This window comes from Malaclemys terrapin, chromosome 2, assembly GCF_027887155.1.
Source record: "Malaclemys terrapin pileata isolate rMalTer1 chromosome 2, rMalTer1.hap1, whole genome shotgun sequence".
NCBI classification, from domain to species: domain Eukaryota; kingdom Metazoa; phylum Chordata; order Testudines; family Emydidae; genus Malaclemys; species Malaclemys terrapin.
Window position 1 is genome coordinate 199,310,731 of NC_071506.1, and position 12,006 is coordinate 199,322,736.

General features: G+C 42.9%; 1 protein-coding gene and 1 long non-coding RNA gene across 3 annotated transcripts in view; one reads left to right on the forward strand and one right to left on the reverse strand.

The window, feature by feature from the left end:
* BMPER (BMP binding endothelial regulator) overlaps positions 1-12,006 on the reverse strand; it is a 222,130-nt gene that overhangs the window by 57,963 nt on the left and 152,161 nt on the right. The gene's annotated exons all lie outside the window — the stretch shown is intronic.
* LOC128832926 (uncharacterized) overlaps positions 1-12,006 on the forward strand; it is a 28,714-nt gene that overhangs the window by 7,173 nt on the left and 9,535 nt on the right. The window contains exon 2 of the long non-coding RNA XR_008444084.1: positions 4,506-4,608. This is a non-coding gene — a long non-coding RNA (uncharacterized LOC128832926). The remainder of the gene's footprint in view (positions 1-4,505; positions 4,609-12,006) is intronic.

Sequence of the window (12,006 nt, forward strand, 5' to 3'; positions counted from 1 at the left end):
ACCCAGATAAATCTGTTTTACCCTGCATAAAGCTTATGCAGGGCAAACTCATAAATTGTTCGCCCTCTATAACACTGATAGAGAGAGATGCACAGTTGTTTGCTCCCCCAGGTATTAATACATACTCTGAGTGAATTACTAAATAGAAAGTGATTTTATTAAATACAGACAGTAGGATTTAAGTGGTTCAAAGTAGTAACAGACAGAACAAAGTAAGTCACCAAGCAAAATAAAATAAAATGCGCAAATCTATGCCTAATCAAACTGAATACAGATAATCTCACCCTCAGAGATGCTTCAGTAAGTTTTTTCTCAGACTGGACACCTTCCAGGCCTGGGCACAATTCTTTCCCCTGGTACAGCTCTTGTTCCAGCTCAGGTGGTAGCTAGGGGATTCTTCATGATGGCTCCTCTCCCTCTCTGTTGTCTTCCCCCCTTTATATATCTTTTGCATAAAGCGGGAACTCTTTGTCCCTCTGGGTTTCCACCCCCCCTCACTGGAAAAGCACCAGGTTAAAGATGGGTTCCAGTTCAGGTGACATGATCACATGTCACTGCAAGACTTCATTACTCACTTGCCAGCACACACATATACAGGAAGACTCACAGGTAAATACAGCCATCTGCAGACAATGGGAGTCATCAAGATTCCAAACCATCATTAATGGTCCACACTTTACACAATTACAATAGGCCCTCAGAGTTACATTTTATATTTCTAGTTTTAGATACAAGAGTGGTACATTTATACAAATCAGATGATCATACTCGGTAGATTATAAGCTTTGTAATGATACCTTACAAGAAACCTTTTGCATGAAGCATATCCCAGTTACGTTACATTCACTTATTACCGTATTTTCTCTAAAACTATCGGTTACATTATATTGACTTATTATCAAGTTTTTATAAAACCATATAGACTGCACAACATCACAATATTGTCCTCAGTAAAGATTATTTTTTTCTTTTAAATGAGGAAACTTGCATATTCAGAGCAAAAAGTTCCCATTCACTATTGTTCTCAACACCAGTAAATGGACAGGACTTTTGCTCTTAAACCAGCTTCTTTCGGTGTGAAAATAAATATTGTAGGCCCTGCAGTAGTTGCTGTCATTTCAAAGACTCCCCGTTGCAATGCCATGGGTTTTATGTTGTATATGTTGTACAGATGAGCACAGCAAACTTCAGAGTAATTTTGAAACTTGAAGGAACTACTAATTATACTGTAAGCAGATTGCAATAGCATGCAAACTTCTGTTTTCAGTCAGGATCCATACGTATTGTGCCTTAGGGTAAATAATGAATTAGGTTCCCCCACAGTCAATGTTGGTTCTCAAGTCAATAAATCTTGACCACAGAATAGAAACCAGTAACTGCTTAATAACTTCTTCTTGGCTTTGATTATAAAGGCTAAAGGAAGATTTCAATCTCCTGGTTTCCTTTTCATATGGAAAAGCTTTTAACCATTTTGAATAGTCTGCTTGCCTTTGGGCCCATCCTGGTTGTAGAACATAGGTATATTCCACCTACAATTATTTAGTACATACACAGGTTCTTTACCTTGGCATAAAACTTTGAAACCAGTGACAGTATGTACTCTAAAGACAGTGAAGACAGTACAGATAATAAATAGCCTCTCTTTTATGCTAAAAGAATTAACTCCAGTTTCTTATCCAAATTCCCCCTTCCCATATAAAACTGTTACTCCGATACATGGAAAATGTTGACAAGAGTCCCTGTGGTATTTGGTAACCAGAAAGAGATCCTGTATAAGCACTTTTTCATTTACAATGAAAAAAATACAGACTGTATTGAGAGCCAAAGAGAGAGATGACGGATGGATAAATGACATTCTCACACTGCTAGTCAATGCAAGATTTATTTGTGACTGGTAGGAGACCCACATAGTGCAAACTTCCAAAATCACATAGTAACCTGCTATCCTGGCCAAGATACCCTTTAACAAAGATTATGATTATGGATCTCTCTTATTGGCCAAGACTGCAAGTCTGGAGATCAGTGTAGGCTGTAAGTAAGAGAAGAATCAGAAGACAAACCAAGTATGAAGTACCATGGGCTTGATTTGCCGCTGCATCACTCCAAGTTTACAATAGTGGGCTGATGTATTTTTAATAAGTTTCTGTTTGTGGGATTTAACAAGTAGCTTTTGAAGCAGCTTGGCTTTGAGCTTTGATAGAGCAAAATAACCTTTCACGTAGTTCCCCAGGCAGGGTGACAGTTCTGTAATTTCTTACTGTGATCATGAGGTCTCTCAGGCCTTAAGAAAGGGTAAGCCTCATAGTACCAGTGGACATCAGTAAACCTAGGTTCAAAGCAAATCTTACCACAGATCACTAGAGGTCACCCTAGGTATGTAAAGAGTCTAACCGTAACCCATTCTTTCCACCAGGAAAGCTGCTAAGTAAACCGCATAGAGATAGAAAGACTAAGTAAGCCATTTAATCATTAGTATTATATTGGTTTTGGTTAAATGATTATTGACTGGGCTCATGCAATGATATTATCAATTATTGGTTTCAATTTGGTTTCATACTAGTTAAGCAATTTTAAAATGTACTATTGTTAATTTTTTTATTTGATTAATTCCATTTACGTTATAACCTCAATCTGATTTTCATATTCCTTTAGTGTTTTAGAAAAGTGTAATAAATTATTTAGCCTTATCATTGTTTATGCTCTTAAATAAAAGCCATAAAACACATGAAATTGGTTTTCTCTGTTCAAATGACCATGAGATAAAAACAACTTTAATTAAACATTAAATAGAGCATTTGACTCAGGTCCTGAGAATCCTATTACTACTACATCAGTAAAACCAATGTTCTGTGCCAAAGGATTTAGAAAGAATTCAGGTTCCTCCAGATGGAAGAGAATCCATCTTGCTGTGGGTGTGATAAGCACTTACCTACTCCATAAAGGGCATTTCTGTGGGTGAAGGTGGTTAGCAGTGTGGCTGTTTGGGACTCTGATTTTCTCAATGGAAATAGCACTACCCTGTGCTGTGCAATGACAGGTGTGACCATCTAGTGGACTAAAGCCTCAGGCTGGGAGCTAGGAGCACGTATGTTCCAGTCTCAGCTCTGCTCTTGACTTCCACGGAGGGAGTGGGGGGGAGAGGGAGAGGGTGGAAGCGGTATTAGGCTCTCATTCTCAATTTCCCCAACTTTAAAATGGGTGTATGCCGAGACTTGATAAATTAGTATTTGCACAACAGTCTAAAAATCTAAGGTGATAAGTATGATCACTTAGGAAATGAACTTTGTAAACTTTTTCTTCACTGCCAACGTACCCACTCTGTTCCACCATCTTCTACTCTTGATATACACATACAGCACCTCACCTAAACACTCACTATCTCTGTAAACTGCATACCTCACTTGAGAGATGATGTACAAATATCAGCTGTCTGAATACCTTACCACTTACAACAGCTGTCTCTGGGCTGGCCATATGAGAAATGACTTGATATTAATTTTCACATGCTGGATTTGTTTTAGCTTTTATGCTTCAGAAATATTATATAAACGGAACATTAGCTGTAGGAGTACACAGGAATGCAAGAGCATGTACAGCTTCAACTCCCTTCTCAACATTTTCACATTCCCCAACATATTTAATTTAAACTGAGCTAAATGGGAGGCAGGAGGATGCTTAAATAGTCTCAATTGCTCCATATCAAGACCTCAAATATCAGCCCTGTTCTCAGATATGCACAGCCACCATGCTAGAAACTTGTTAAATTAACGAGCGGCAAGTGCAGAAGGTGATGTATCCTTCTTCACTGCAAAACCCTCCCATTCCATTTGGGTGCGAGCAGGACTCAGCATTTAATGTATGAGTATGCTACACATTATATTATCAAGGATTAGAGATCACGGTGATAAGTACTTTAGATAGACAAGCATAAGAACCTTACCTCTATATATCCTTATTTCCTGTATGCCTTTTCCCTACTCCTTTTGGGAGTTTATTTTGTAGCTGCTCAATGCATTGGTTTTAAATAGGGGCTAAAATATAGTGGTTTTGCAGTTATGCATGTTAAGGGAAAGGTAATAAAATTTCATGCTTTGAGATGTAAACTGATCATTTCAGAGGCGTGAAATGGATTTTCTCTCCGATGTATGCCACCACACAGTTGGTCAGCTACATTTTGGATGGGCTTCACCTTTCTAGCACCAGATATTGGCCTCTGCCAGAGAAAGGATAGTGGACTTGATGTGCTAACATTTGGTACGGTGAACCCTATGGTTTTTTATTTACTGATTTATGCATGGTGCTCATCACCTCAGCATCCCTAGATTTATAATCAACAGGGTTTTCAACTTAAAATATAGTGTGACAAACAGGGTACAGGCACCTCATGGAAGAACAGTGGGTCTGAACCTCAGAGAATAATTGAATCAACTGATTGTATACAATATGATTGTACTATACAAGTGTATCGAGTAAGGCAGTGGTTTTCAATCTTTTTTCATTTTCAGACCCCTAAAAAATTTCGAATGGAGGTGTGAACCCCTTTTGAAAACTTAGACATAGACTGTGGACCCCGAGTGGACTGTGGACCGCAGGCTGAAAACCACTGGAGTAAGGTCTTATGAAATGGGATGACACACGGGTGATTAATATCATTGTGAAATGCATTTATAAGCACTATATATGAAATTATGGATACCCAGTGAAATTATGCTTTAAAGTCTGTGACCAAACAAAGGCAGAAACAGGTTTTCTCCCAGGCAGGAGGAAGGTAGTTATCTCCCTGTGTCGAATGTAAATTAAGCATTATGGAAGCCCCATTTACACGTGTGTGAACAGGAAGAGATGAATAGCCAGGGGTCATCCTTACCCTGGGGACAAAACTTTGAGTTTTGGGAAATTTAAAGAAAAGCAAAAAGCCATTTTGGCATCCATCACTTAAGGGACAAAGCACTTTTGGAATCTGTGAAAGGTGGATCCCCCAACCTATGTGGGCTGAGGATGCCGAAAACTGACTAAGTGAGAAATTGCCTGAGACCAGGGTTGTAATCTGTTAAATTTTAGACACTAAAAAGTATGTATTATTTTTGGTTTATTTGTAACCATTTTCTGTTTCTATTATCCTCACTTACATCTCTGTTCTTTATTAATAAACTTATTTTTGGTTTGACCCCAAATCATCTCAGTATTAAAGTGGGTCCTCAGCTAGACTAACAGGCTGGTGTGTGCACTCTCTCTTCGGAGGCAGTGGACTTGGTAATTTCTATGAGCGCCCAGTGATAGGGGGTGGATACTGCAGAGGAATGCTCTTCCAGGGGTTCGGGAACTGGGGTTCATTGAATGTTACCCCAAAAGCAAGGTTATGACTGGCAGAGTCTTGAGGAGTTTGCCTGTGAGGCAGACAGAATGGTGTGGCAGGGAGCTGACACACAGTTTAGGTTCCAGCAAAGCTCTCTCTTGCTGAGGCAGAAGGGTAAAACACAGTGGCTTGCCTGTTCCAGATGCCCCAAGAAAGCACCACAGAAAGGTCTCAAATTAAATTTTAAACACACAAAAATAAAATTAAAAAAATTCCCTGCTGCAGAAATGTCACAGAGGTTAATTAAAAATGAGCCCGAGACCTGGGGTTTCTAGCAGCTGTAGCTAAAAGACTGCTAAAACATTTAAGGGAGACTTGGGGTGATTTTCACTGCCTCTGATGATGCTCACCCCCTTTCCAGACAGTACTAAATTATCCCAATCAGCCATGATATTTATCCCTGCAGCTAGCAACAATACTTCTGAACAGCAAATACTTTTGCCTTGGGAAAGGATCCACCTTTCACAGATCAAATTGAACTAATTAGCAGGGTTTTTTTAAAAATACATTTTTCAGAGATTATCCCAAAGATCTCCTACAAGGTTCTCCCCACACCTGCATGCTATCTAGTTATACAAGTTGGATATTGCGCTATTCTACCAGGACACCAAGGAAATTTATCAGAAATAAATATTTCTAGTAAATGTACTTTACATAAAGTTTGTATGCCAATTGGTGTTTCATCCATCCTTGGGGTCACTCATCTGCTTGAAGCGACATAAGGGTTTTGCTGGATCAGAGCCTTAGTGAGAAAAATCAAGAGGGGGGAGCTCCCTGTTAATATATTGGTAGCAGTAATGCTTCTAGGGCATTTAAAAGCCCATCAATTAGGCTTTGGAAGACCACCTTAGGGAGCAAGGTAGAGAAGTGCAAATTTTCCACTGTGAGCACCTTGCTCTCAGGAACCAGATGTTCAGACTGAAGAACCAAGTTGGATACACAATAGTTGAAGAGGCAATTGCTCAGATAACTGGGTACCAGGTCACATAAGGGTTACGATGTACAAAGCCACACCTCAAACTGCACACAGAAAGAAAGAAGTATCTGGGCGCAGCACGGGGCCCTAGAGGTATGTTCACAGAGGCTCACTCCACTCAAGAGATAATAAATAAATACATAAATCAAATAAATAAATAATACCCAGCTCTTATATAGCCCCTTTCATCAGTAGATCGCAAAGCACTTTACAAAAAAAGGTCAGTATCATTATCCCCATTTTTAGGGTTACCATATTTTGTGCCTCCAAATGGAGGACACTCCATGGGGCCCCGGCCCCGGCCCCAGCCCCGCCCCAACTCCGCCCCCTCCCCAAAGTCTCCGCCCCCTGCCCTGCTTCCCGCGAACATTTGATTCGCGGGAAGCCTGAAGCAGGTAAGGGGGAGTGTGGGGGGAGGAGGCGCGGCCCAGGCTGGCCCCCCGGCGGCTCCAGCCTGGGTTGGCTGGGGCCCTGGGGTGCCGGACCGGACCGGCTCCCGGACCGGCCCCCCGGCTCCCCGGCCCCGTGACCCCGGACCGGCCGGCCCCCCGGCCCCGCGGGCCCAGACCGGCTCCCGGACCGGCCCCCCGGCTCCCCGTGACCCCGGACCGGCCGGCCCCCCGGCCCCGCGGGCCCGGACCGGATCCCGGCCCCGGACCGGATCCCGGCCCGGCCCCCCGGCCCCGCGACCCCAGACCGGCTCCCGGCCCCGCACCGCCAACCCCAGCCAAAGAGGCCCCGGCCGAGCACCACCGAGCCCTCCCTCCCTCCCGATTTTCCCGGACATGTCCGGCTTTTGGGGATTTCCCCCTGGACGGGGATTTGAGCCCCCAAAAGCCGGACATGTCCGGGAAAATCCGGACGTATGGTAACCCTACCATTTTACAATTGGAGAAAACTGAGGCCCAGCGCAAGGAAGTGAATTCCCCAAGTCACCCAGCAGGCCAGTTTTAAAGCCAGAAATTGAACCAAGGTCTCTTGAGTCCCAGTGCAGCATTCTATCCACTTCTGTACCAGTTGGATCTTTTTAAAGATTGCCCACGGTACAGCAAATTGTCGAAAGCTAGACTTGGGGCTAACACGCCATGGATGAGTGTAACAAAGTCTGTATAGGAGAGGAACAGGCACAAGGTGAAGTCTTGGCCTCACTGAAATCAATAGCAAAATTCCCATTGACTAAAATGTGCCAGCTTTTTCCCCGCAGGTTCCAAGCCAAGTGTAGAAGAAAAAAAATCACTGTTTTTGACCACTGTCACCAGGCCACCCAAAAATAGTAGTACCACCAGTATAACTCCAAGACTACAAATCATAGTGGGAAACACTCTGGCAACAGAAAGTGCAGTCATGGCCCCAGGTTATTCCTGTAGATGTCGTCCCTCACCCACCATCAGGATCAATTTTATCTTATTCAAATTGACCTTACACATCCACATATAAATCCTCACATCTGTCAGACACTGGAGGCCAGTGAGACATCACTTTATTATGAAACACCTGACTTGAATTTCATTGAATAGGTAACAAACCAAAAGCCAGTGAAGTTTTACTGGATATAAGTGGTCTTTTGCAATAATCACATACAATCCGCGCACATAATTACTGGAAATAACCAGTGGAAAGAGAACGCCTCAGATTACACTCACAACCTATTAGAAAACAACATCTCATTTAATGTCTGAGCATCGTATCAGGTATGATCCCCATTATGTAATTAGAGTAAGCAAAGCAAAATCATTCCGGACATGCAAGGGAAGATTCTCTGGATTTTAATCGCAGAATAGTATGTGGTTTCATCTGGTTTTCCTATAAAATCTTTTACTTAAAAAAAAATCTTTCCAAATAGGGAAGCTCAGAGTGGGTCATCAGAGAAGCATGCATTTTTCAGACTGGAAGAGAGCCATGAACAGTCCCAGGTGAATGGTGTTTGTCCAACACCATAGTCTGACAGATTCTGAAGTTCTCACCCCCTTACCTCCAGCCCCCTGCCTCTAACCACCCCACTCCCAATACCTCAGCAGGAAGGGAGACATCTGCGAACCCTCTGGCACTACTTCAATGTTTTACAGCTGTAATAACCAAAGAGAAGAGTGTTTTCTAGCCCAAGATTACTGAGGTATTTTTCTAAACAGATACAAGTGTGTGGGACTCAGTACAAGGAATAATACCCCACCAGGGGAGGAGTATGGGGAAAAGATGAAGGGGAGTCCTGATCTGTGGATAATTGATCTCAACTCAGGTTGATTTATCTTCCCTGCCCACTCAGCCTATTTGTCCAAGTCCAAACTTCTAATCCTTTAATCTAAACAGTATTGCTGGCAGGTTGTACTCATTCTTGGCTATGTCAAATTAAATGAAAAATGCTGCAAGGAGGATGCTTACAACAGTGGTGATTTCTGGGTTTGATATACATGTAATAAAGTATATCTGTAATATGCTTCATTAGCAGCATCTCGGTGTGTGAATGTGATGCTTGCTGTTGGAATTTATTAAATGCATCTGATCCCATAAAGTTTGCATTTCCCCCCTCCCCATGCATTATTAGCCCACCGCAAGCACTGTATGCCATGGTACCTCAGGCCTATATACTGTATAAATAAGACAATATGATATTTGCCAATATGCAGCCAGACCATAACAGATGGCATTTGAGTGGTTTTGAAAGTGATCTGAATTCATATTCAATCACAAATTAGAGAAGATGGTCAAGCTGAATAGTCACCAGAAAAAAATTACTCTGAAGCACAGAATTCCTAGAAGGGTTGTGCACACCAGCTCTTCAAATGCCTACACAGTCAGATTTATTCCTTTACACATTTCACCAATATCAGTCTGCAAAGAATCACTGCAAATCAGTAGAATTCTTTACAGAAATATAGACTCTGTTTTAAATCAAACTGACTATCAAGCGCTTAATGAGCAACATAGGGAAGGCCCAAGGGTATGTCTACACTGCAAATAATTAAATAAATACATTTGAAAAAATCCCCATACTAGTGACTCTCATAGCCCAGGTCAACTGACTTCGGCTCTTGTGGCTTATGCTATGGGGCTCAAAATAGTAGTGTGGGCTCAGGCTGGAGCCCAGGCACTGAGACCCTCCAGACCAGATTTCAGAGCCCAGGCTCCAGCCTGAACCCAAACGTCTACACTGCTATTTTTAGACCCATAGCAAGAGCCCCCTTGGAGACTCACGACTGCAGTGTAGCTGTAATACAGTGGCTAGCTTCAAGTGTATGGGAGATCAAAGAGCCTGAGACAACTATGAGCATTTGCTTTGATAAACAGGTAGACTCCATGATCTTGGAAACGCTCTCCTCCCAAGAACTGCAGCATCATGTCAGAATGTCCTAGATGGCAAACTTTGCAACATCCATTTTAGATGTACCACTTTTCAGAGGCAGTACTTTGGGTATTATGTAAAATTTTGGTCAGATTTACCAAGTACCAGTAGTACTCACTGAGCTATCAGGACACCAGTTCTTCCCAATCCTTTAATTCCTGATACTGCCTTGTTTATAGTCACTCTTCCAACAGGATTTTCCTGTGCACAGTCCCACTGTATGAGCATACAGCATCAATTCCTTGGCCTCACAGATTTCAGTCGTTAGATATAGAACTTCATAGTCAACTGTGAGTCTAGAATTTAGGACCTTTTGCTCCGAAACCACAATCCGCTACCACGTAATGTCAAAAAAACTCATCATTGGTTGTAATAATGCAAGGGCTTATGCACTTTTTGTAGGCTAATCACTGGAGTGCCCATATAGCATAAGAAGATGAAAATTATGCCTATAATTTATGTTCTAATTCTGAACAATCTTCTCTCTTGTTACATGGGAATTCTTAGAATAACAGCAAAGTCTGCAAAATTAACTGCATTGAAGGAAATCATCTAATTAGAGTTAAGATTGAGTAATATCAGCACAGTCAGTTTGAATGTTTATGAGAAGGGTTATAATTAAATAAATTGGCAGTTACTGAATGTATTTGATTAACTGATTGAATCAAATGAGGCCAATTACCATGTTGTTAATCAACTACTGCTTTTCTAGACCAGACTGGATATGATTAAAAATAGAGATTCAAGGTAAAAAAAAAAAATTCAGGTTTTAGTCTTATGGCAATTTCTTTTACACAAGAGATAATAATAAGTACTGTAATCAATTTGTATGCTCTAGCCTATGATTAAATTACAATATTACGTCTTTTTAAAAAAAAACCCTAAAAAGCTTGTTAGTACAATTTGTATAACCTGAAGTGAAAGGTTTGATTGCACATTAAAGCCCAGATATTTAGTAATGCACGCTTTCATAATTCTTGCATGCTACCATAGCCACTAACTCAGAGGTGGGCAAACTATGGCCCGCGGGCCACATCCAGACTGCGGGACCCTCCAGCCCAGCCCCTGAGCTCCTGCCCCGGGAGGCTACCCCTGAACCCTGCCCTGCTGTTCCCCCTGCCCTGCAGCCTCAGCTTGCTCCGCCGCCGAAGCAATGCTCTGGGCAGCAGAGCTGTGAGCTCCTGGGGCAACGCAGCTGCAGAGCCGGGGCCTGACCCAGTGCTCTGTGCTGCGCGGTGGCATGGCTGGCTCCAGCCAGGCTGCGCAGCTGCCTGTCCTGGTGCTCTGGGCGGCGCAGCTGTAGTGGCAGGGGGCGGAGGTGTGGACAGGGGTCGGGGCAGTCAGAGGGCGGGGATGGGGGTTCCAGGGGGCAGTCAGGGGCAGGGGTTCCGGGGGCGGTCAGGGAGAAGGGGTGGTTGGATGGGGCAGAGGTCCGGGGGGGGGGCAGTTAGGAATGAGAGGAGGGGTTGGATGGGGCAGCGGGGGGCAGTCAGGGTCAGGGGTTCCGGGGGCTGTCAGGGGATAGGGAATGGGGGGGTTGGATGGAGCAGGAGTCCCAGGGGGGCTGTCAGGGGGCGAGAAGCAGGAAGGGTCAGCTGGGGGCGGGGCCGGGGCACGCCTGGCTGTATGGGGAGGCACAGCCTCTGCTAAGCAGCCCTCCATACAATTTTGGAAACCCGATGTGGCCCTCAGGCCAAAAAGTTTGCCTGCCCCTGCCCTAACTGTTATATACTATCTAACAGGTCACTTGAGTACACAATCATAGAATCGCAGGACTGGCAGGGACCTCGAGAGGCATCAAGTCCAGTCCCCTGCACTCATGGCATGCATGCATGCTTACAATGACAGTAGCTGTAGATGCAAACAGCGTGCATTGCTTGTTTGCATGCACAGATCGTATATATATCTAAAAATCTGTGCCTAAGTCAGTGTAGTTCCATTTTGACTTTGCATGTAAAGAGTTAACCCAGGACACTTACAAATATCCAGTTAAATAGATTAGGATGACAAAGGTGTTTTCTATCATTTAAAAATTCTTTTCTCCACTCAATCTTTACCATAATCTCTTGGAAATTTGAAATTGTTTCCCTACTTAAATGAATTTTACTCTGTGGTGCTCAAACCTTGACAAATAGCCTTGATATTTACAGTGTTGCTCACAAGCAGTGAACTGCTAGCACTGCTTCAAAACCACCACAACAAAGAGCCCATAAAACATTTTTGTTTCAAAACAAAGAATTACAGGATTATTGCAAATCAATGTATTAAAGGAAAAGTTAGATTACATTTTGGACCTTTCAAAAATTCTAACACTTTATGCTTATATTGATCTTT